Source organism: Pseudophryne corroboree, chromosome 1 (genome assembly GCF_028390025.1).
Source record: "Pseudophryne corroboree isolate aPseCor3 chromosome 1, aPseCor3.hap2, whole genome shotgun sequence".
Lineage (NCBI taxonomy): Eukaryota > Metazoa > Chordata > Amphibia > Anura > Myobatrachidae > Pseudophryne > Pseudophryne corroboree.
The window spans coordinates 514,751,938-514,777,633 of NC_086444.1; the positions used below are offsets into that span (position 1 = coordinate 514,751,938).

At 45.5% G+C, this 25,696-nt stretch overlaps 1 protein-coding gene and 2 long non-coding RNA genes across 3 annotated transcripts in view; 1 reads left to right on the forward strand and 2 right to left on the reverse strand.

The window, feature by feature from the left end:
- Positions 1 to 450, reverse strand: part of LOC134911460 (uncharacterized) — a 1,814-nt gene extending 1,364 nt beyond the window's left edge. Inside the window, exon 1 of the long non-coding RNA XR_010176617.1 lies at positions 268 to 450. This is a non-coding gene — a long non-coding RNA (uncharacterized LOC134911460). The remainder of the gene's footprint in view (positions 1 to 267) is intronic.
- Positions 1 to 25,696, reverse strand: part of LOC134911599 (tectonin beta-propeller repeat-containing protein 1-like) — a 127,985-nt gene that overhangs the window by 44,578 nt on the left and 57,711 nt on the right. The window lies entirely within an intron of this gene.
- LOC134911528 (uncharacterized) lies at positions 2,113 to 2,797 on the forward strand. The gene is made up of 3 exons (XR_010176680.1): positions 2,113 to 2,205; positions 2,301 to 2,406; positions 2,589 to 2,797. It is a non-coding gene; the product is annotated as an uncharacterized LOC134911528 (long non-coding RNA).

Here is a 25,696-nt window from a genome sequence, read left to right on the forward strand (position 1 = left end):
GAAGATCTATTAACTATAAAAAATTATATAAGTGAGTGTATAACTCATACAACTTAGTTTCATATTCATGAATAAATCTGTCATATTTATATAGTGAATATATATAATTAGTGCATATCATATACTCTTTAAAAAATTACATTTATAAATGATTAGTGGTTAACCAGTCAATAAAATACATATAGTTGGTACAAAGTGTATACTAATAAATGGGACCACTTTCAAAGTTAATAATATACTATTGTAAAATAAAAAACAAAACCTTACCCTCCAGTAGTGCAGTGCTGACAGCCAAGTCTCTGTATAATGAGGCATTGGACCTGATAACCACCCTTTATAAAGGGAAAAGTGATTACATCACTTCCCTTGCAAAGTGATTGGTGCTCTATATATATGTGCTCCATTTACTATATTAGAATGGAGATTACTTAACCAAAAGTGCATAGATTTATAATTTTCAAATAATCAAACTAAGTGTATTAACGGTATTATAATGAGAATAACTCCTTAGGAGGAAATACCTAATTGATTAATATTACCCATAATGCTTTTCACTGTCTCTCTGGTTACTATTTAGGGAAACCAAACCTGGCTAAATGCCAGGAATGATGTTGGACACACCCCATCTCATTTAACTCAGTTTCATGTCCTACATATTAGACTGATCCCCTGTGGGTAATTCCCCTTGATCGTATTGCATGACGCTGGAGCGATAATAAAATAATAAATAAATAAAAGAAAGAAAATAAAATTATAAATAAATAAAAGAAAGAAAATAAATAAATAAATAAAAGTAAAATTAAACTAAAAATATAAATGGAAATAAAAAAACAACAAAACAACAACAAACAAACAAACAACAAAACAAAAATTAATAAATAAATTAAAAAAATAATAATAATAAAAAAATATTTATAAAAAAATATAATAAAAAATAAATAATAAATAAACAAATAAAAATAAAATAAAAAAAGATATATAAAATATAAAATATAATATATAATATATAATATATAACAATAAAAATAAAAAATATATATATAGAAATAAACATAAACCTAAAAATAAGAATATTGATGAAAAAATGATAAATAATAAACGAAATAAATAAATAAATATAATAAAAGTAAAAATAAGTTATAAACAAATATGTCTGATCTTTATATAAATAATTTAAGTCCTTTATGGTTAAACATGTACATGAGTGTATATATACTGGAAACGTGATGTATGTATGAAAAAAATGAATGAGATGAAGAGTTATCAACTTGAAAATGGCCCCACTTGTACACGTCTGTATGTCAAGTGGTAAAATTTAATAACCAATGATAAATACACCGGGGAAATCTTATGATTTTTATCGATCTGACATTCAATTCCTCTACGTGCACATGATATATAATGAAACTACGTTACATTAGTATGAAAATTCAGTACTGGCCATTAACTACTCTGACAATATCTCCATCTCTACACACTAGATACACTTTATCTACATCAAAGGAATGCTATCATATCGATATTCTCATTCAACCCTTTCGGTATAAGAGTATTTAAAGTATAAATCCAGAAAGATTCCCTTCGAGCAAGCTGGAGGTCCCTATCTCCTCCCCTCTTATCTTCGGGTACATGTTCCACCACATTAAATGTTAAGCCCTGAATTTCGGACCTATGTTTTTCCTGGAAGTGCCTGGGGAGGCTATGATTCTGGACCTTATTCTTGATGTTTCGTAAGTGTTCCTGTATTCTAATTTTGAGACACCTCTTTGTTTTACCAATATAAGAGAGTTTGCAACTGCAATCTATCTTATAGATGACGTAATTGGTATTGCACGTAACAATGGACTTTAGTCTAAAAACCCTTTTAGTCTCATCTTTCCAGCAGAAACTCTTTTTGTCGATGAAGCGGCAACAATTGCACTTATTGCAGGGAAACAGCCCTGCTCTCTTCATGAGTAGGTGTTGGTTGGAATTATCATCTTTTTTCCGATGTTCTGTCTGTAATTGACTAGGAGCAAGGATACTTTTAAGGTTCTTAGATCTCCTAACTCGTAGTTATGAACTCGTAGGTGTTCTTATAATTAATACCCAATTAATCAATTTATTAGGTTCCTTATGCTTGCGAACCAGTTAGATTCTATACACATTTGAATCTTCCCCATATTCGAATATCTGAATGTCAGACTCAAGCTGATGATATATGAGGTATGTGCCGTTCCATTGGATTAATCCCAATCTCTGCCCAATTGAACAAAAAGTGTCCTTTAATTAATAAAGGTTATTAAACGTTTTTTAATTAGGTATGGTCCTCGCTGTATCAATCAAGTCCCATTGAAATATTGAAACGTTGTTCATACATCTTTGAATGACCTTTTATGTGCTGACAATACGTTCTGAAATGAAGAGGTATGTTTTTCACTACCTGTGCTTTTTGGTTCTCTTTTTTCCTCTTTCTTCATGTTATTTATTCTGTTTTCCTCCTCATGTTGCTATGTCATGTTCTTTTGATACCAATATGTCATGTTATATGTGAGTGTAAGATGCTTATTGCTATGTATTTGTTTTGACTTATTATTCTACAATTGTAGATTTTACCCCTGATGAAGTCTTGGAACAAGACGAAACGCGTTGGGTTATTTATCTATCTATTATCTGATGTTACCTCCGAATCTACAATAAGGAGAAGGAGGAAATCGTAGTGATATATCTACGCTTTTTTCTCATCACTACAAACTGATTGTTCAAATTGTGCGACAAATGTAAATGTATCAACTCTGTATACTTATGAACATTTGTGTCGGGTTTATATGTTGTTTTAATAAATTTTTATGTTAGTATTTGTTATCTGACGTAATTTATCCGGAGAGTACTGTAAGGGTCCGTTTTTAGGTAGGGCGTTGATATAACTCCCTTGGCGCCATCTCCTCTATTTCGTTTCATATATATATATATATATATATATATATACACACAATATACATATATAGGTATCCCGTAAGCACTCCGCAGACTTTCAGGGTACAGATTCATACTAATTTAAAAGCCTGTGGAGAGCCACCTATATTAAACTAGGAGGACACCCTAGCATTATATATATATATATATATATATATACATATACATACACTTATATAGTACTTACACACACATATATATACATGCATACACAGTATGTTTACATACAGTATACTGTATATGCACACACACAGAAATATACACATAGTTATATATATAAACACTATATATATATATATATATATATATAATCTATACACACACAAACGTGATCCATAATAATATAGCCAGCTAGCCTTACTTTTGCTGGCAGGCTGCTGTAGAGCAGGAGACAGAAGAGTGAGCGTTCCTTTAAGAAGCAAACACCGCTCTGTGTATTCTTTCAAACAGCCTGCGCGCTCAGTGACAGAGCCGCAGGCTGCTATCTAGCACACTATTGGACAGCTGAGCCGTCGCTCAGCTGTCCTGTACTGTTAGGTGGCGCCGGCGCCGCGGCTCAGCTGATAGGTTGCCAGGGGAGCCGGGAATGCAGCGCAGCACCGCAGATCGGTCAGATCTCCGATCTGTGGTGGGGGGCCCCTTTAGGAAGGGGGGCCCGGGGTACTTACCCCCAGGGGGGCCCCCCCCCCCTTAATCCGGCTCTGACTGGAAGGTCTGGCTGCAGGGCCAGGGCCGTGCCGTCTTTGAAGGCAGTGAACCATGTGTGTGAAGGGGAGCTTTCACACACAATGGGTTTTTTTTCAAGCCGTGTCTAATGCTGCGCATGCACACAGCATTACACACGGCTCAAAGCTGTTGTGTGTGAAAGACCCTGTCGGATGGCAAAAAGTCGGACAAAGTTTGTCCGGCTTTTTGCCATCCGGGGAAAACCGGCTAGTGTGTTACAGCCCTTAGGCCCATCTATCCAGTAGCAGCACAGAAGCTGAAAACTGGTGCCTACAGGCTCAGCAGCTGCTCCCAGCAATCAGTCAGCCTCAGTGCATTCACACTGAGATACAGACAGAACATACAGTAGCAGGAATAGTACAAAGAGATCTAGTGCCACAAAGTCGTGTACACATACAAGGTGAGGCAGACCACCCTATACCGTACTTGGGCACATTCATACATTAAACATGTACTACACAGTGATTTAGCCATCTCATTAATAACTGTAGTAGATGCAGCAACGGTACAGGAGTAGAAAGACACAGTGCTTGGATATCCAGAACATAGCATTAATTCACAAGTACAGGGTTTTGAGACTAATGCTTATTACCCAACTCAAATTCTGGGTCCTAGTTTCAGTAAGCCCAGATCAGCTCAGAATGGCTAGGGAGAGGTAGGGCAAGTACCCCTTTCCTCATTAGAAGCTTTTCTCAGAGCTATACAAACAAAGCTGCTTCCCCAGGTGGGCTAGAAATATAATATGTGCTTCTACTAATGTGTATCCACACCAGCCATTGCTGACATTTCCACCTACACTATCTCACTGCCTGTTATCCCACTCTCCCCCCTTCCGACTACAGGTAAAGATACATTGAGCAAATCAATCATTCCTTTGTCAAGTGAGTAACAAAATTGGTATGCACAGCAGATGAAAGATGTCACAATAGATACATAATAAATGTGTATAAAAGATCATGCAGTTCCAACAGTATGAGTGGTCAGGTATAATGTACCTGTTATCCAGAAAATGACAAGACAATGGCATTAGCAGTGAGACTCCACAGTTCAGTGATGTCAGCTCCAATATCCCGAATCAATCATGAATATATACAGTATGTATAACTAGTTCGCTTGGGACCCACTGGAAGTTATTTAGCAAGCATGTAAGAAACACCTCAACGTCAATGGAGATGGCTCCAAAACAAAGCCAGACTTGGGCAGTAACAGTGGCCCAGATATTATAGGTCCAAGTGGCATCAATGTGGCAATAAACTGAGGCGTTTTTCTTGCCAATCAGAGGTATCAAGCCCCTAGCATAATAGAGTATCCTTACACATGACGTGAATTTTCAGAACTGGCAGACACCTGTGTGGACTATGGGGGTAATTCCAAGTTGATCGCAGCAGGAAATTTTTTAGCAGTTTGGCAAAACCATGGGGGTCATTCCGAGTTGTTCGCTCTGTATTTTTCTTCGCATCGCAGCGATTTTCAGCTAACTGCGCATGCGCAATGTTCGCACTGCGACTGCGCCAAGTAAATTTGCTATGCAGTTAGGTATTTTACTCATGGCATTACGAGGTTTTTTCTTCGTTCTGGTGATCGTAGTGTGATTGACAGGAAGTGGGTGTTTCTGGGCGGAAACAGGCCGTTTTATGGGAGTGTGTGAAAAAACGCTACCGTTTCTGTGAAAAACGCGGGAGTGGCTGGAGAAACGGAGGAGTGTCTGGGCGAACGCTGGGTGTGTTTATGACGTCAAACCAGGAACGACAAGCACTGAACTGATCGCAGATGCTGAGTAAGATTGAAGCTACTCAGAAACTGCTAAGAAGTGTCTTTTCGCAATTTTGCTAATCTTTCGTTCGCAATTTTGATAAGCTAAGATTCACTCCCAGTAGGCGGCGGCTTAGCGTGTGCAAAGCTGCTAAAAGCAGCTTGCGAGCGAACAACTCGGAATGACCACCCATGTGCACTGCAGGGGGGGGGGGGGGGGGCCAGATATAACATTTGCAGAGAGAGTTAGATTTGGGTGGGTTATTTTGTTTCTGTGCAAGGTATATACTGGCTGCTTTATTTTTGGACTGCAATTTAGATTGCAGATTGAACTCACCACACCCAAATCTATCTCTCTCTGCACATGTTATATCTGTCCCCACCTGCAGTGCACATGGTTTTGCCCAACTGCTAACAAAGTTCCTGCTGCAATCAACTCAGAATTACCCCCTATATGGTATAACCCCCCTTACAACTTGAGAGACCGAGAGAATGCCATCTTTCAATGTAGCCAGAGTCTTTCACTCAATTGTATACCTATGAACCATGGAGAGATTTAGTTTTGGTGACTATTATATGCCCATTAGCTAATTTTTAGTTGATGATGAAGGGGCACGAGAACAGGATTACTGGAAAGTGGAATGATTTATGGTAGTAATGCACAGATGTACCAGTACGGACAGTGTAATGGTTAGCATTACTGTCTCACAGCACTGAGTTATGGGTTTGATTCCCACCGTGACTCTATATGTGTGGAGTTTGTGTATTCTCCACAAACTTGTGTGTGTTTCCTTCAAGTACTCTGGTTTCCTCCCAAAAATAAACTGGTAGGTTAATTGGCTCCTGACAAAATTAACCTCAGTGTATAAAGTTGGGTACACATGGAAAAATTTGCACTAAGATATCTGCCAGATCTGGCTAGCTGTAATGAAAATCTGGTAATGGATGATAGCAAATGCCAACTGGCCATTGCCCTCATCCATTAGCAGATTTTCATTTCCGCCAGACAGAACTGGCAGATATCTTAGTGCAAATTTTTCAATGTGTACCCAGCTTAAGTGTTTTTTGTGTGTGTGTGTGTGTGTGTGTGTGTGTGTGTGTGTGTGTGTGTGTATCTAGGCAGACTAGATGAGCCAAGCGGTTCTTATCTACTGTCAAATTCTATGTTTCTCTGTTACCAGAAACTAATATAATCAATGGTACCGAGGCACGAGAAAACACTGGTTTGCAGGAATCTATGATCTGCAAACCGGATTTGTTCTAGGGAACAGGGTTGCCACCAGCAAGCCTTCCGAAAACGCTGAGAGAAAGTGAAAGAGTTTTCACTCCTCTCCCACACAGCTCCGGCGGTGGGCGGGCGCGCACGCGGGCACATGCACGTTGCATTAAGTGCATGCGCGCGGTCACGTGAGCGCACGCCCCCACCGCTGGTTAGATTTTTCGGCTCACTGGTGACAAACCTGTCCCCAAATTATATATGAAGGCAGTATAACCTTCAGGCTTAATTTCACCTGGATTAGTCACTGTAAGAAAAAACTACAAACAGGAGGTGCATTGAAACCAAGAATGATTTATTTAAACTGTAAACTGACAGCCCTATGGCAACAGTTGGGCTATAGCAATGGCTTTACGAACTGAATGTTGTAAATGAAAGTAGTAGGAACGAAACTTGAAACAAGTAGAGCCTGGAGCCACATTCGGCTTAATTCTTAGAGGAAGGATGACGTCTACGTCTGTTCTTTATTAGCAGCTGCTTGCGGCTTCTTTTGGTCCCTTGGACCGCCTTAGGGAAGAAAAGTGGGATAATAATATCCGGTAGAGTTCTCAAGAGGAAACAACAGACCTAGCTACGTTGGTGAAAACCAAGGGTGGGACGGGTGGGAGCTGTTGCTAGGTGGCAACCCTGTTCCCTATAACAAATCCGGTTTGTAGATCATAGATTCCAGCAAACCAGTGTTTTGTTCTTCGGGACGCTTGCCACCTAGCAACAGCAGGTGGGTAGACTACCACATACCTGGTGGTTGCTCTGAGAAACTCGATCTTTTGCAGATCGGTTGGTCTCCAATAGTGTCTTGCAAAAGTATGTGCAGAGGACCATCTTGCCACTAACATAATTGACTGCAGCAGAATGCCTTTAGCAGCCGCTCTTGTTGCAGCTGCGCCCCGAAGGGAATGGCTTTTAAAACGGTCTGTATCAATTCCTGCTTCCCTCATAGAAGTTACTATCCATCCCCTAATTGTTGCGGATTTAGCGGGACGATAGGGTTTTCTACAGGTGATGAAAAGCTGGGTGATATTGTCCCTAATAGGTGACGTTAGGGAAAGGTAGGTTGATAAGCATGCAGCCACGCATAGATTAGGTTCTGAGGTATCTTGTATAATATCAAATTCTACTATTGGGGTATTGAACGAAGAGGTTTTTGCATGTCCCTTGAGGATGATATGGTATCCTGTTGGGGTGCACGATAGCCATGGGTCTGAGATATGAATAAGGGTAAGTTCGACCCCTCTTGATGCTATAACCAGCGCTAGTAGGGATGCCAGTTTGCGAGAAAGTATACTGATGTTAGTGTCTGCTTCCCAGGAAGCCAGGAATGATAGGAATGGTTCAATGTCCCAGGTATTAGAATATTTTGGTTGGATGGGCCTAGAGAGGTGAATACCTCATAGAAGGCGGATGTAGAGTTTATTGTGAGCTAGATTTGGAATCATAATGGCCAAAGCAGAGCCATACGATCTTATTGTAGCCGAGGCTAGACCAGCTTGGTATTTAGAGGCCAGAAAGTCTAAAGCTAAATGGAGTAGTGAACCCCGGGTGGATGAATTTTGTTGAGATCTCCAGAGATCTAATTCTTTGATAATTGCACAATATCTAGCTCTAGTGCGGGGTCTTATGGAAGCGTTAATTAGTGCTTTTGTGGGAGATGCTAGGGAAAGGTCAGTTAACAGCCCAGTGATATTGCCACCCACATGCACTGGGAAAGAGACTCCAGTATGTCGGGAGTTCCCTGGAAGCATTCCCTGGACAGTCTCAGGGGAATTTTGGGGCCTATGCGTAGTGGGCTGATTAGGGGAAACCATACTATGGATGGCCACAGAGGGTACACTAGCACTGTCTGGGGTACCCGGTCTTCTCTGATTTTTTGAAGGACTTTCAGTAGAAGGGCTGGGGAGGGAATGCGTAAGGGTGAGGAATGTCCGTCCATGGGAAGGACATCGCATCCATTTTCCATACCCCTTTGGTCCATATTCTGGATATGAAGCATGGGATCTGGGCATTTGTGGGATTGGCGAAGAGGTCTATTTCTAATTTTCCGAAAGTATCTAGTATTTTTTGGAAGACTTTACTTTTTAGTGCCACAGAGTTTAGGGAAATTTTCTCGCGGGATAACGAGACTGCCAGTTCATTTAGTTGACCCGGATGCGAGAAGAATTATGTCTCTTTGGGTTGCCCATTGACAAATTTCTAGGACTTCTCTGCAAAGTGATATTGATTTGGTGCCTCCTATTTTGTTTATGTACGACACTGCTGTTGTGTTGTCCAAACATAGGCCCTCATTCTGAGTTGATCGCTAGCTGCTTTCGGTCGCAGCGAGCGATTAGGTGAAAAAGCGGCATTTCTGCGCATGCGTACGGGCCGCAGTATGCACGCGCAAAGTAATTTCACACAAAACTATGCAGTTGTACACAAGGTCGAGCAACGCTTTTCTGTTGCTGGGTTGATCGGTGAATGATTGACAGGAAGTGGGTGTTTCTGGGTGTTAACTGGCCGTTTTCTGGGAGTGTGCTAAAAAACTCAGGCATGTCAGGTAAAAACGCAGGCGTGGCTGGGGAAACGGGGGAGTGGCTGGCCGAACGCAGGGCGTGTTTGTGACGTCAAAGCAGGAACTAAACTGACTGAGGGGATCGCAAGATAGGAGTAGGTCTGGAGCTGCTCAAAAACTGCATGAAAATTTTTCCGAGCAGTACTGCTAACCTTTCGTTCGAACTTCTGCCAAGCTAAGATACACTTCCAGAGGGCGACGGCCTAGCGTGTGCACTGCTGCTAAAAGCAGCTAGCGAGCGATCAACTCGGAATGAGGACCATAGTTGTATGCAAGTGTTCGTAATGTGTTTGGTAACTAGGGCTTTTAAAGCTAGTTTTGCCGCCCGTAGTTCTAAGATGTTTATGAACAGTTGGGATTCCTCGGGCGACCAAGTGCCCCTGACTGCTCTTTCTTGTGAGAAGCCTCCCCATCCTGTTAGAGACGTGTTTGTGGTTATTGTAGTGGAGGGTGAGGGGTCTAGGAGAGGGCGAGGAGGAGGAATAGGAAGACTGTTCCATTGGAACAATTCTGTCTCACTCTCTTTGACAGGAATATCGTATCTGTCCAGGTGTATTGGGTATGAATTAGGGATCTGAGAAGACCCTGCATTTCTCTGCATAGTAGGGGTGCGTGTCGAAACCCTGGGGATGTCGCAATCATCTTCCCAATGATTTTCGCTAAGTCCCGGAGTGACAGTCTGCGTTTGTGTACAGTTTTTTGTATAAAAAGTTTTGTGTGTAGCCATTTGTCTGGTGGGACCGCTAGAGAGAAAGAATGGGTGTTCAGATCGAACCCCAAAAACGTTAATGTTCTGGTTGGGGTAAGGATGGACTTTTGGGTGTTCAGAATGAAGCCCAAACTGGATAACAGGGAGAGGGCTAGTTCTCTGTGTTTCAGAATAGTATTGAGGTCCGGGTGCACTATTAATATGTCGTCTAGGTAAACGATGCAGAGTACACCCTGCTGGCGCATATGGGATATTACCGATTTCATGACCCGTGTAAATGTATAAGGTGCCACAGGAGAGGCCAAATACCATGACAGTCCACTGGTATATACTGTCTTTCCAAGCGAATCTGAGGAACCGCCTGTGGTTGGGGTGAACCGATATAGAGTGGAAAGCTTCTTTTAAATCTATTTTTATGCAGAAGCAGTCCCTTGTGAGTAGGTATGGAATGTCTGTGATACCCTACATGCGAAACCTTTTTGGTTTTAGGTAACGGTTCAGCCCTCTGACATTTAACACTGGTCTTACGGAATCGTCTTGTTTGATTATTGGAAACAAATGGCTTATCCAGCCTGAAACTGCTGGCTCTGCTGGTTCTATTTTCCCCTGAAGCAGAGCTATTGTAAGCACCTCGTCTAGTTGAGGACTGCAATTCCTTGAACAAGGAATATGGCGTATCTGGCGTGGGAACCGAATTAGGGGAAGGTTCAGGCCGAGCTGAATTGTTCTCATCAACCATTTGTCTGTTGAAATCATTTGCCATTCTGCAAAAGCTTGATTGAGTGTTTTGTGTGGAGCAGGGTGTGTGGGTATGGTTACCGAAATTGCGTCCTCTCTTGGAGTTGTTCCAAGTGTTAGAGGACGATACTCTAGGGGCGCCATTTGTTCTTTTACCGAAGCTTCCTGTCTGGGTTCTTCTTGTGCCTTGGAAGTCTTGGGTCGGACCTGTGGCTCTTGAAGTCCGGCCCCCTTGGGGAAAGGGCTCTTTGAACTGCTCATTGCCTTTATTGAGGACAGAGAAAGATTTACAAGCCTTGTGTAGTATTTTTATTTCCTCAATGACTTGGGGCCCGAAAAGGTCAGCATTATCCAAGTTAGGGAATTCTAGTGACCTTGGAGCTAGATCTGCTAGGCCTGCGGTAGTAAGCCATCTAGATCTGCGGATATTTGTAATGTGATTAAAGGTCTGGCCTATAATCAGCATTGCCCTGCTAATGGCCTTAAGTAGAGCAAGCTTGGATGCCACTAGTGATTCTAGGGAGACGCTGGATTCCCCTTCTCTTTTGGCTTTGTCGAGTACGTACAGGAGGGGCCAGGCTACGTCCGCTATTTTATACTGTATCTTTCTAAAAGTGCGGTCAGTGGGGTCGTTATATCTTTTTTCACCCTCTATTGATGTTAGAGCTGGGTCAATACCCGGGGCAAATAGTGCAGGGACGTCTGGTAACCCTGTATATGAGCGCAACACTAGCTCATCCTCTTTAATCAGTGTTGCCCTAAATGCCAGCTGAACAAACTTTTGGACTTCAGACTCATGTTTAGTGCCCAGTGCGTGCCATATAATTTAGGTGGAGGGGTTTTTCCCGCTGGAGCCCCCCTGGCCATTTGGATATCGCTAAGCGCTTGCTCATCGTTGGTGCCGGCTCGTTTAAACATGCAAGCCAATATGGACAATCTCGTCCATATTAGCATGCATGGCTATGGGGCCGGGGGGTGTGGTTCGTTTTATCGATAGGTCGACAATGTTTAGGTCGACCACTATAGGTCGACAGTCACTAGGTCGACATGGATGGAAGGTCGACAGGGTTTCTAGGTCGACATGTGCTAGGTCGACAGGTCTAAAGGTCGACATGAGGATTTTTTTTTTGGTGTTGTTTTCTTCGTAAAGTGACCGGGATCCCAAATTAGTGCACCGCGTCCCCTCGCATGGTGCCTTCGCTCCGCTACCGCTTCGCTCGGCACACTTTACCGTTCCAATCGTAGTCCACGTGGATCGTTAAGTATGAAAAAATCCACACAAAAAAAATGTGAAAAACTCATGTCGACCTTTAGACCTGTCGACCTAGCACATGTCGACCTAGAAACCCTGTCGACCTTCCATCCATGTCGACCTAGTGACTGTCGACCTATAGTGGTCGACCTAAACATTGTCGACCTAGACACTGTCGATCTTCAGACCGGATCCCGGGGCCGGGTGACGGGGGCAGTGAAGAAACTTCGATCCCCCTGTCACCCCCGCCGCCAGGTCGCCCATCCGCCGTTTTGGACATCGGGCACCTCGGCAAGTGGGTAGGGCCCTTAAGTCTCCTACCTAATTGTAAGGCACCTGTCTCTTTTTCCTGGCAGCTACTCTCTGGTTCAGTGCACTGATTGAGCACTCAGATCCATACACACAGCAAAGGGCCTAATTAAAAAGGGCCTGTCGCAAGTGTAAAAAAATTGCTATGAAGCTATTTTGGTGGACAACAGATCTAGACAAATGTCACAGGTCTGTTAATCCGGCGCTAATTATAGAAAATCAGAAAATAAAAAATAAAAAATGTGAATTGGCAGCTGAGTAAAAAGCAACTTGCTAGGTTGCTTATAGTTAAAACAAATAAACAGAAAAAGAAATTACTCTGCGCCAAATAACACTTTGTAAAACCAGTGTGCAGTCTGTCATGTATAATAATTGACTCAGTACAACTTCAATTATAAATAACCAGTTTTATATTCGGTCTATTAAAATTAGCAACATGAAACACATATATACATAAAATTTGTAGCAATAAATTACTCTCTATGCAAGCAGTGTAAACAATATACAATGTATTTAAAAGTAACTTGTTTGCTCTGTTTGGTTAAGGTTAAATTACTAGACACTGGCGTCCCAGTATCAAATTAAATGAAAAAAAAAAAAAAAAGGTCCCGCAAATATGATAATGCAGTCTCTTAATGAGTGATTTATAAAAATTGCAATGAATAGTTACCATTGTGCTGGTTCCTGGAATGATTAAATGCAGGGTCCGTTTTATGATATATTGCACATGTGTAGGTAATTAGTATAGAATTGAGTTACCGTTCCAATCGCCAAAGCTCACCCTGATTAGTGACTTTGTCAGGAGGCTTCCATGATTGATTCCACACCACGGGTAATGGACCCCACTGCGGAGGACAATAGCAGGCACCCGGTATGAACAAGTGGAATGTTGAATATGATTGAAGCCGCTGCGGACAGCCGTAAGCGGTAATTAGCTGGTACTCGCCGGTTTTGAAGACAATGGTGAGCCTTTGACGATGAATGTTGCAGAGTACCGCCGGCTATAAACACCAGTCTGCAGCCTCTCGGGATGTAATCAGCGGGTAGTTGCCGGCTGGAGCGCCCGGCGTGCAGCGTGCAGAAGGATGCTGTGGCTGTGTGAAGCAGTAGGTCCGTTCTACGGACAGATTAGGCCAAACAGAAACCAATGTGGAGTGGGCGTCAACGTGTTTCGTCTCCTAGGCAACCGGAGACTTCCTCAAGTCTTGAGGAAGTCTCCGGTTGCCTAGGAGACGAAACTGCTTCACACAGAGAGGAGAGCGCCCGCCAGCGCGGCTGTGTCTGGTGCGGCGGCGTATAGCAGACTTCAAACCAACCGCCGGTTCGTGAGCCAATCAGAGCTCGCGGACCGGCAGCCAATCAGAAGCCGCTGGTCCGCGAGCTCTGATTGGCTCACGAACCGGCGGCTGGTTTGAACGAAGTCCGCTACACGCCGTAGCGCCAGACACAGCCGCGCTGGCGGGCGCTCTGCTCTCCTGACTCACCCCCGTCCCTCACAGCCCGGAGGAGCAGCAGCAGCAGCAGTAGCAGTGCAGCAGCGGTAAGCAGCTGCAGCACTGGCTGCTGTGGGGTAAACGGTATACCTGGCACTGTGGGGGCAATTGGCTGGCACTGTGGGGCATTTGTTAACCTGGCACTGTGGGGGCAATTGTTTACCTGGCACTGTGGGGCATTTGTATACCTGGCACTGTGGGGGCAATTGTTTACCTGGCACTGTGGGCTCATTTGTATACCTGGCACTGTTGGGGCATTTGTATACCTGGCACTGTGGGCGCAATTGTATACCTGGCACTGTGGGGGCAATTGTTTACCTGGCACTGTGGGGGCATTTGTATACCTGGCACTGTGGGGGCATTTGTATACCTGGCACTGTGGGGGCATTTGTGGATCTGTCACTGTGGGGGCATTTGTATACCTGGCACTGTGGGGGCATTTGTATACCTGGCACTGTGGGGGCATTTGTGGATCTGTCACTGTGGGGGCATTTGTATACCTGGCACTGTGGGGGCAATTGTGGATCTGGCACTGCACTATTGGGGGCATATAATGTAAATTTCGGCTCATACCGGGTGCTATAATGTGAATTTTGGCTCATACTGTGTGGTATAATGTGAAAGAGGCACCAGTACTAGATAGTATAAGGGGTCCTACTATTGTGGTGCATAATGCGTATAAGGGGTGTATGGTGTAGTTTACCACACTGAAGGCCACGCCCCTTTTGAGTGGCCACGGCCCCTTTTCCGGAGCGCGTGCGCCAAAGGCGCGCGCTTATTTACAAACTTCACATTTCCATACCCCCACTTAAAAATTTCCACTTCAACCACTGGTTGTGTGTATTTTAATAAAAAATTATGTACGCTTGTATGTTGTTAGAATATTAATTATATTTGTAAGAGCATAGACTAACTAACAGAGGTGGGCCTGTGTGCTTCAAAAATGCCAGGGCCTATTTTTAGCCCCAACCGGCCCTGCACGCAGCCACTGTGACCCAAAACATGGTGGGTAGCTGTCTGTCTTCGCAGCTAGGTTGCATAAGCAGAAGGCTACCTGAACCATGCAAAAGCTTCGCCACCGTGCAATGCATGTCTGCAGGGGGTGGGGGGCAGGACCTGGCATGCGGGGTGGACTTACCATGTGCTGGGCGTCCCCCTGCCACTGGGCATGTGCAGCAACTCCACTCTGTCCATAACACTGTATGTTGTGGCAACAGCTCTAGCAATTGTATTATATACTATTGCTATTGTGGTCAAAACTTGGGGTAAGCTCAGGCTTACTCAGCCTGCCATCGCAGATGAACATTGCAAATGCACTTCCTCCTGCATTTTCATTGCTAAGTATTGCAATCACAATGCTGCTGCAAACAATCCTTAGTGAATCGCTCCCAAAGTACAGAGACTTCTGTAATGGTGATTTCAGTGAAGATGAGTGTTAATATTGGCCCTCATTCTGAGTTGTTCGCTCGCTAGCTGCTTTTAGCAGCAATGCACACGCTAGTCTGCCGCCCTCTGGGAGTGTATCTTAGCTTAGCAGAATTGCTAACGAAAGGTTAGCAGTTCTGCTATTAAATATTTCCCTGCAGTTTCTGAGTAGCTCCAGACCTACTCCTAGATTGCGATCACTGCAGACTGTTTGGTTCCTGGTTTGACGTCACATACACGCCCTGCGTTTGGCCAGCCACTCCCCCGTTTCCTCGGGCACGCCTGCATTTTTACCTGACACGCCTGCGTTTTTTAGCACACTCCCGGAAAACGCTCAGCTTCCACCCAGAAATACCCACTTCCTGTCAATCACTCACCGATCAGCAGAGCGACTGAAAAGTGTCGCTCGGCCCTGTGTAAAATTGCATCGTTTTGTGTGAAAGTAATTCGCACGTGCGCCCTGCGGCCCATACGCATGCGCAGAACTGACGGTTTTTAGCCTGATCGCAATTCTGCTAAAAATGTCAGCGAGCGAACAACTCGGAATGACCCCCATTGTGTGGTGATGATGATGATGATGATGATGTTTACACTGATGAGGATGAGGATAATAATGAAAACATTTTCCAACGGTAGAGAAGAGATCGTTAACAAAACAACACTGTTAGCGGCCTTAAGCCCATGGGTAGCTTGTTTTGTGTGGGCCAAAACAAACTAAGCACTTTAGCCACAAAAGTGCCAGTCCCTGTCGCTGAAGTGATTGGTTTGTTAAACTGTTCTTGTCCTTTTTAATATCCAACATAAGGGTGGGTAGGAGGTCCCAAAGACAATTCCACCAATTTTCTTTTCTGCCACTGCTGTGTGGCAATGTTTCATAGATGTGCTATAAACCAGTGGCGTGCGGTGAGGTCAGTGGCTGGTGAGGCACTACAGCCATAATGTCCGCCGAATCTGCCGATGACCCCTACCGCCGCCGAGCCAATGCCCGCTACTGCCCCTGAGTCGATCCCCGCTGCCCCTGCCACTGGCTTACAAACTCGGCCACCATAAACTGACCCATCCCTCCGCCACTAATTTGCATCTCACTCCGATGCCGCCAATTCCCGCTGCCTGCCTGCTCATCATACTTGTGATATATTGTACATTTTTATAGAAAAAAAAATGAGTGTTTGGTACTGGGAAGGGAGTGGGAGGAGGACATGAATGCAATTCTGTTGTCCAGGGCTTCCATTAACTTAATGGAGAAGGGTCTGAATGGGTTAAAAAATGTAAAAAAAAATGCGTGAGGTCCCCCCTCCTAAGTATAACCAGCCTCGGGCTCTTTGAGCCGGTCCTGGTTGTTTGAATACTGGGGAAAAATTGGACAGGGGTTCCCCGTATTTAGACAACCAGCACCGGGCTCTTAGTCCGGTCCTGGTTCCAAAAATACGGGGGACAAAAGATGTAGGGGTCCGCCGTATTTTTAAAACCAGCACCGGGCTCCACTAGCCAGGGACATAATGCCACAGCCGGGGGACACATTTACGTAGGTCCCTGCGGCCATGGCATTACCCCCCCAACTAGTCACCACTGGCCGGGGTTCCCGGGAGGAGTGGGGACCCCTTAAATCAAGGGGTCCCCCCCCTCCAGGCACCCAAGGGCCAGGGGTGAAGCCCGAGGCTGTCCCCAGCACCCCTGGGCGGTGGGTGCCAGGCTGATAATCATGAGTGTTAAAAAAAGAATATTGTTTTTTGTTGTGGAACTACAAGGCCCAGAAAGCCTCCCCCGCTTGCTGGTACTTGGAGAACCTCAAGTACCAGCATTCGGGGAAATAAGGGTCTCGCTGGTACTTGTGGTTCTACAAAAAAAAAATACCCAAATAAAAACACAACACACACACCGTGAAAGTAAAATTTTATTATAACACACTTACACGCTCACACATACTTACCTAAATCCCACGCCGAGAATCACGTCCACTTGTCCAGTAGAATCCTATAGTGGACCTGTAAAAAATGAGAGAATACTTACCTACATCCCACGCCGAGAATCACGTCCACTTGTCCAGCAAAATCAGAATCCAATAGGAGTACCTGTAACAGTGAATGAAAATAAGCAGTTACAGAGAGAGAGAGAGAGAGAGAGAGAGAACAGCCGCACAAGAGAGAGAGAGAGAGAGAGAGAGAGAGAACAGCCGCACAAGAGAGAGGCTCTCTTGTCGCTCTGGCCCGTTGCTTAGTAACGGGATGCCTGGCAACAACAAGCAGTCTGAGCGGAGGCTATACAGACGGGATATGGAGGCGGCAGGCCCAGTGGAGAGGTGAGCACTGCGGGGACATATTACACAAAACAAATAGAAAACTAACTCACCCCTCACTCCTGCTTCAGCCCCGACACTCCAACGCCGGTCACAGCTACCGGGTCCCGCCGCCTCTTCCGCCTCCAGCGTCGCGTGGGTGATTGGACAGCGGATCCAGCACTTGATCCGCTGCCCAATCACAGGTGCCTCGCTGACATGGGGGTGGTGTCCCTGTCAGCGAGGCACTTCTTTCAGTGCCGCTTTCCCTATCTATTTGAATTGGGCTTATACAGCCCAGTGCTTGGCCCCGCCCCCCGCTCTGCCCCGTTCTCATTATTCACGGGAGGCACTGCTATCAGTGCCTCCCAAATGCATTTACATGCATCAAATTATTACAATTAAATAAAGAAGATACTTATGACACAGACTATGTGTCATAAGTATCTTCATTGTATGATTGTAATAATTAATCACAGGGGAGGCACTGCCTCCCCTGCCTCCCCTGACTGCACGTCCCTGCTATAAACTCCCATGTGTTTGTGTTACTGCTCTGTCACTTTCAAACCACCCAGCTCGCTGCAGCTTTTGACCAATATTGGTGAAAACAATATATGAGCTGTAAGGTGGTCAAAATTGACTGGAAATAACTGGAAATGAATGTTATTGAGATTAATTATACTGTAGGAACAAAAACAGGCCCAAATTACATGATTTTAGGGTTCACAACCAAAATCAAAACACGTGAGGGTGATTTTGCAGAATTAAAACCAAAACACGAATTAATACAGATCCAAAACCAAAACACTGTGGTTGGCATACATCTCTAATTACAGTGACCTCCAGTTCAAATTGTGCCACACTATAAAGCCTACAGTTCATATTGTGCCACATTACAGTACCCCAGTTCAGATTATGAAACATTAATGTGCCCTCTAGTTCATTTTCTACCAAATTACAAAGAGCGGGTCAGATTATGCCACATTTCAGAGCCGTCCAGGTCAGATTATGCCACATTATAATTAGTGATGAGCGGGTTCGGTTCCTCGGGATCCGAACCCCCCCGAACTTCACCCTTTTTTGCACGGTTCCGAGCAGACTCGGATCCTCCTGCCTTGCTCGGTTAACCCGAGCGCGCTCGAACGTCATCATCCCGCTGTCGGATTCTCGCGAGATTCATATTCTATATAAGTAGCCGCGCGTCGCCACCATTTTTCACTCGTGCATTGGAGATGATTGTGAGAGGACGTGGCTGGCGTTCTCTCAGTTTCTGTGTTCAGTGTGCTGCAAATATCTGTGCTCAGTGTGCTGCAAATATCTGTGCTCAGTGTGCTGCAAATATCTGTGCTCAGTGTGCTGCAAATATCTACGTTCTCTGCCTGAAAAATGCTCCATATCTGTGCTCAGTGTGCTAATTGCTTTATTGTGGGGACTGGGGACCACCAGTATTATATAGTAAGAGGACAGTGCAGAGTTTTGCTGACCAATGACCACCAGTATTATACGTTCTCTGCCTGAAAAACGCTCCATATTTGTGCTGCATTGTAGTATATAGTACGAGGACAGTGCATAATTTTGCTGACCACCAGTATATAATATATAGCAGTACGGTACAGTAGTCCACTGCTCTACCTCTGTGTCGTCAAGTATACTATCCATCCATACTTGTGGTGCATTTAAGTTTTGCGCAGTATATATATAGTAGTAGGACAGTGCATAATTTTGCTGACCACCAGTATATAATATATAGCAGTACGGTACAGTAGGCCACTGCTCTACCTACCTCTGTGTCGTCAAGTATACTATCCCATCCATACCTGTGGTGCATTTAAGTTTTGCGCAGTATAAATACAGTAGTAGGACAGTGTATAATTTTGCTGACCACCAGTATATAATATATAGCAGTACGGTACAGTAGGCCACTGCTCTACCTACCTCTGTGTCGTCAAGTATACTAGCTTAGTCACACAGCTACCTCATTGCACCTCTTTTTTTCTTTGCATCATGTGCTGTTTGGGGACAATTTTTTTAATCTGCCATCCTGTCTGACACTGCAGTGCCACTCCTAGATGGGCCAGGTGTTTGTGTCAGCCACTTGGGTCGCTTAGCTTATCCATCCAGCTGTTAGGTGCCGCGGTCCGGGACTTCCTCCCGGCCCGGCGCCTAGCAACTAGGGACGCCGTGCGCGCTGAGCCGCCGGGTCCCTAGCAACGCTATGACGCCGTGCGCGCTGAGCCCCCGGCTCCCTAGCAACGCTGGGACGCCGGGCGCGCTGAGCCGCCGGGACCCTAGCAACGGGGACGCCACGGACGGACCGCGTTCCCCGTTGCAGGGTTGATTAGTTAACTGTGCACACATGTTTTCTGGTCGTGCAGCAGGGCAGCTGCACGACGTTCATTGTAATCAGGCTCTGGACTCTGGTTGGAGGATTCCCTGCTAAATACCTTCTCAGTGCCTCACACAGACGCCGGTGATAGTTTCCTGCATGCTGCTCATGTTGGTGAACGTCTGTTCCTGGTCTGCTGTGCCCGGTCATTCCAGTCCTCTGAGTTCCTGAGTCTTGGTGTTTGTCATCTCATCCCAAGGAGTTCTCCTGGTCCTCATTTTCCTGTGACAGTCTTTAGAGGATCTCGTTTGGTTTCGTGAGTGGCGGCTCTGCCGCGTGCTGCGGCCTAGGCCGCTTTATATTGTGTTCTGGTTTTGGAGCATTTGCGGAGGTATCCGCTTCCACAGTCCTCTCCGAAACTCGGCGGTGCCGTGTAGGAGAGTGGACAAGTGGAGTATTTTGGTTTTCCTTTTCCCTGGCGGTAATCCGCGCATACTTTAGTTTTAGGTTTGTTAGTAGCCCCTGGCCTTGTTGTTTAGTTAGAGGGCCCCTTGTTATCACCCTGTCTCGGTTCACTCTTTGTCTCTCATTAAGACCTGAGGGGGCATCGGAGTTGGGCAGACGTAATCCGCCCTTCAAATGCGGCTGCCATGGGCCCAAGCAACCATAGTCTCGCAAGAGTGTACTGACAGCACGGGCGAGACAACGGAGATAGGGCGCCAGGGGCTATTCCCATTCCTTTCCCCTTTCCCAGCATTACGTTCTGGTATTCAGGTCCTTTCATATAAGATCACCCCAGACCTGAGTATTAGAATCATAACATTATCACCGGCCCAAAAACTAAAAAAAAAAAAAAGGGGTTTTACATTTTTTCCCATTCAGTTTTGGTAAGAGTTAACCGGCTTCATGAATCCGGCAGGGTTAGGACCAAATCCCGGTCAGCTTTTAGTTAACCAAATTCAAAAACTTACTCAGATGGTTCGGGACCTTTCTCTTCGGGTGAGATTGCAGGAAGATCTTTTGCGAGCCTCCCCGAGGGTGGTCCCTGAACCAAAGATGCATTTACCCGACCGTTTTTCGGGTAACCGAAAAGAGTTTTTTAATTTTAAAGAAGCTTGTAAGCTATATTTTCGTTTAAGGCCTAGTTCCTCTGGTACTGAATCTCAGCGGGTTGGGATTATTATGTCGTTACTCCAGGGGGATCCACAGACCTGGGCGTTTGGGTTAAAAGCTGAAGATCCTGCTTTGTTATCTGTAGACGCTTTTTTAAAATCATTAGGTCTGTTGTATGATGACCCAGATAGAGAGGCGTCAGCTGAGAGTCACCTGCGTGCTCTCAAACAAGGTAAAAATCCAGCAGAGGTGTATTGTACCGAATTTCGCCGCTGGTCGAACGACTGTGGCTGGAATGACCCGGCCCTGCGCAGTCAGTTTCGCCTCGGTTTATCTGAACTTATTAAAGACAGTCTCCTCCAGTACCCCGCTCCTGAGACTCTCGATAAACTCATGGAGCTTGCTATAAAAATAGATCGTCGTCTCCGAGAGCGGAGGGCTGAAAGAGGAACAACTGTTAGGCCTAGTCCTTGTGTTTATACCTTTCCAGAGGACGTAGAGGAGCCCATGCAGATGGGTCTCTCCCGGCTGTCCCCAGAGGAAAGAACCAGAAGATTAAGTTCTGGTCTTTGTTTGTACTGTGGTGGTAAGGGACATATTGCTCGCAATTGCCCGAACAAGTCGGGAAACGCTCTGACCAAGTGAATTGTGAGGGGGTTCACTTAGGTCTGCAGCTTATCTCCTCAAATGACTCTCTCTTAGTCCCTGTTAAGATTTCCTTTGGTAGCCTCAGTTCATTGGTGTCGGCCTTTGTCGACACTGGAGCTGCAGGAAATTTTATGGATTTAACTTGGGCTAAGGCCTTAGGCATTCCACAGATACCATTGGATAAACGTATCACCATGCACGGGTTAGATGGGGGTCCGCTTTCCAATGGGATAATTACTCACCGCACACCTCCAGTATTACTTACAGTAGGAGCCTTACATTCTGAAGATATAGAATTCTACCTTACACATTGTCCGGCAGTTCCTGTAGTTTGGGGTCACCCTTGGCTTTCCTTTCATAATTCCACCATTGATTGGCGGTCCGGGGAGATTTCCCAATGGGGTCCTTTTTGTGCTAAGGAATGTATTTCTTATCCAGTCCGGGTTGCAGCAATCGTCCCAGAGCTTATTCCTGTGGAATATTAGGATTTTGCCGATGTGTTCTCCAAAGGCAATGCGGACATTCTGCCTCCCCATCGGTCCTACGATTGTGCAATTGAGTTAGTACCAGGTACCACTTTGCCTAAGGGGAGATTATATGCCCTGTCCCGGCCAGAAACCACGGCCATGAATAATTACATTCAGGAAAGCCTTAAAAAAGGTTTTATTAGGCCTTCAAAATCTCCGTTGAGTGCAGGATTTTTCTTTGTTGAGAAAAAAGATGGGTCACTTAGACCATGTATTGATTTTAGGGCTCTGAATAAGATCTCTGTGAAAAACACCTATCCTTTGCCATTAATTTCAGTGCTTTTTGATCAGTTACGCTCCGCCGTGATCTTTTCGAAAATTGATTTTAGGGGAGCTTACAACCTCATCCGAATAAAATCTGGGGATGAGTGGAAGACGGCTTTTAGCACTCAGTCGGGTCACTATGAATACCTGGTGATGCCGTTCGGCCTGTCAAATGCTCCGGCGGTTTTTCAAGACCTCATTAACGATGTTCTCCGTGACTTCCTTGGGAAGTTCGTGGTCGTTTATCTTGATGACATTTTGATATACTCGGAGTCTTTGGAACAACATGTTACCCAGGTGCGTCTGGTTCTTCAAAAATTACGAGAGAATCATTTATATGCCAAGCTTGAGAAGTGTGATTTTCACATCACAGAGGTGTCTTTCTTGGGGTACATTATTTCTCCCCAGGGTTTTTTCATGGAACCGAAAAATTGGGCGCAACCCACTAATTTAAAAGCAATTCAGCGCTTTTTAGGGTTTGCTAATTATTATAGGCGGTTCATTCATACTTTTTCTGACCTGGTCGCTCCCATAGTAGCTTTGACTAAAAAAGGAGCAGATCCCTCCAATTGGTCGCTTGAAGCTAAGTTAGCCTTCCGGGCCTTGAAGCAGGCCTTTGTCTCAGCTCCTGTCCTCAGACATCCTAATCCGGAGCTTCCCTTTATTGTGGAGGTTGATGCCTCAGAGGTTGGAGTGGGGGCTATCCTTTCTCAGGAAGATCCGGAGTCTCAGGAGTTACATCCTTGTGCCTTCATGTCCAGGAAATTCTCCTCCGCTGAATCCAATTATGACGTTGGTAATCGGGAATTACTGGCAGTAAAATGGGCTTTCGAGGAATGGAGGCATTGGCTGGAGGGAGCTAGACATACTATTACTGTTTTTACTGACCATAAGAACCTGCAATATATTGAATCAGCTAAACGGCTTAATGCTCGGCAGGTACGTTGGGCATTGTTTTTTACTCGTTTCAGGTTTATAATCACCTTCAGGCCGGGTTCCAAGAATACGAAAGCAGATGCCCTGTCCCATTGCTTTCTTCCGGTTCACAATAGCAATCCTGTTACTACCCCCATAGTTCCATCTTCAGTCATCCGGGCAGGCCTCACACAGGATTTATTTACTCAGTTAAACCAGCTTCAACACCAAGCTCCTAGACTTACTCCTGCTGGTCGTCTTTTTGTCCCTGAATTTTTGAGAGGCACTGTTTTAACTGAGTTTCATGACAACAAAGTCTCGGGGCATCCGGGTATCACTAAGACCTTGGAGTTAGTCTCTCGCTCAGTGTATTGGCCTAGTCTTTCTAAAGACGTTAAGGAATTCGTCCATTCCTGTCAGGTTTGTGCACAGCATAAGGTTCCTCGTTCGTTGCCTATCGGGCAACTTTTGCCTTTAGCCGTTCCTCTCAGGCCATGGTCTCATATTTCCATGGATTTCGTGGTGGACCTTCCCCTTTCAGCCGGATTGCGAGTCATTTGGGTGGTAGTGGACCGTTTTAGTAAAATGGCTCATTTCATTGCTCTTCCCCGATTACCCTCTGCTCAAGGGTTGGCAGTTTTGTTCCTCCGCCATGTGCTCAGGCTCCATGGTTTGCCCACTGATGTTGTCTCTGATCGGGGTCCACAATTCATCGCACGATTCTGGAAACGTTTTTGTGCCTCATTGAAGATGAAACTGTCTTTAACATCGGGTTACCATCCACAGTCTAACGGGCAAACCGAACGAGTCAACCAGTCATTAAAACAGTACTTACGCTTGTATTCGACCAAACTCCAGAATGATTGGTCCGAGTTTCTTCCTTTGGCCGAATTTGCTTATAATAACTCTTGTCATTCCTCCACCAAGGAGTCCCCATTCTTTTCAGTCTTTGGTTTTCATCCTAGAGCCAACTCTTTTTTCCATCATTCTCCAGTTTCCTCGTTGACCTCAACCTCCCATCTCAGAGCAATTTGGGGAAAAGTGCACCTTGCCCTCAGAAAAGCGGCCTTCCGAGAAAAGAAATTTTCTGATAGGCTCCGACGTCCTTGCACTTTTAAGGTGGGAGATAAGGTATGGTTGTCAACTCGCAACATCAAGCTTCGACAACCCTCGGCTAGACTGGGACCCAAATTTATTGGACCGTTTCTTATCATTAAGAAGGTCAAACCAGTTGCTTTTCGGCTACGCTTGCCAAGATCTCTCAGAATTGGGAATACTTTCCATTGTTCCCTGTTGAAACAATGTTTCTTCCAGCAGATTTCCTCGGAGGACCTCCCAGGGTAGATCTCCAGTGGATGTGCAGGGACAACAGGAGTTCTTGGTAGAGAAGGTGTTAGATTCAAAAGTTTCCCGGGGCCGGCTTTATTTTTTGGTTCACTGGAAAGACTATGGTCCGGAGGAAAGGTCTTGGGTCCTGGATAAGGATCTACATGCCCCTAAACTCAAGAGATTATTCTTTCAGGAATTTCCTCAGAAACCTGGCTTTAGGGGTTCGTTGACCCCTCCTCAAGGGGGGGTACTGTTAGGCAACGCGGTCCGGGACTTCCTCCCGGCCCGGCGCCTAGCAACTAGGGACACCGAGCGAGCTGAGCCGCCGGGTCCCTAGCAACGCTAGGACGCCGTGCGCGCTGAGCCGCCGGCTCCCTAGCAACGCTGGGACGCCGGGCGCGCCGAGCCGCTGGGACCCTAGCAACGGGGACGCCAAGGACGGACCGCGTTCCCTGTTGCAGGGTTAATTAGTTAACTGTGCACACATGTTTTCTGGTCGTGCAGCAGGGCAGCTGCACGACGTTCATTGTAATCAGGCTCTGGACTCTGGTTGGAGGATTCCCTGCTAAATACCTTCTCAGTGCCTCACACAGACGCCGGTGATAGTTTCCTGCATGCTGCTCATGTTGGTTAACGTCTGTTCCTGGCCTGCTGTGCCCGGTCATTCCAGTCCTCTGAGTTCCTGAGTCTTGGTGTTTGTCATCTCATCCCAAGGAGTTCTCCTGGTCCTCATTTTCCTGTGACAGTCTTTAGAGGATCTCGTTTGGTTTCGTGAGTGGCGGCTCTGCCGCGTGCTGCGGCCTAGGCCGCTTTATATTGTGTTCTGGTTTTGGCGCATTTGCGGAGGTATCCGCTTCCACAGTCCTCTCCGGAACTCGGCGGTGCCGTGTAGGAGAGTGGACAAGTGGAGTATTTTGGTTGTCCTTTTCCCTGGCGGTAATCTGCGCATACTTTAGTTTTAGGTTTGTTAGTAGCCCCTGGCCTTGTTGTTTAGTTAGAGGGCCCCTTGTTATCACCCTGTCTCGGTTCACTCTTTGTTTCTCATTAAGACCTGAGGGGGCATCGGAGTTGGGCAGACGTAATCCGCCCTTCAAACGCGGCTGCCATGGGCCCAAG